The 349-nt window shown below is 39.5% G+C and overlaps 1 protein-coding gene across 1 annotated transcript in view; it reads left to right on the forward strand.

Moving 5' to 3' along the window:
- zcchc14 (zinc finger, CCHC domain containing 14) overlaps positions 1-349 on the forward strand; it is a 26,277-nt gene that overhangs the window by 7,072 nt on the left and 18,856 nt on the right.

A 349-nucleotide genomic window follows, 5' to 3' on the forward strand; every position in this document is an offset into this window, starting at 1 on the left:
GAGAGAGAGAGAGAGAGTGAGCTGCAGTGTTGTATATCACTTAAGGATGCATGTGGTTTCAGGTTCAGGATGATCTGTCAGAGCAATCATCACTAAACCTTTAACAATCCCTGTTGTGATAAAACTTTACGATCTGTATCAGTATTTTCTTCAATTAAGATAAATCAGCCTGTCAGAATTTTCTAATAAGTTGAATTATTCTGTTTCATCCATCCGTTCGCCTCCTGTGTATCAGGGTGGTAGAACACATCTCAGAGGTGTATAGTGGTGGTAGCAAGTGGTGTTAAGTGTTCTGACTGCTGTAAGAAAGAAGATGTTTTTGAATCAGGTGGTATGTCTTGATGGGAGA

Source organism: Morone saxatilis, unplaced genomic scaffold, assembly GCF_004916995.1.
Source record: "Morone saxatilis isolate NCDOM2014 unplaced genomic scaffold, NCSU_SB_2.0 Contig2, whole genome shotgun sequence".
Classification (NCBI taxonomy): domain Eukaryota; kingdom Metazoa; phylum Chordata; class Actinopteri; family Moronidae; genus Morone; species Morone saxatilis.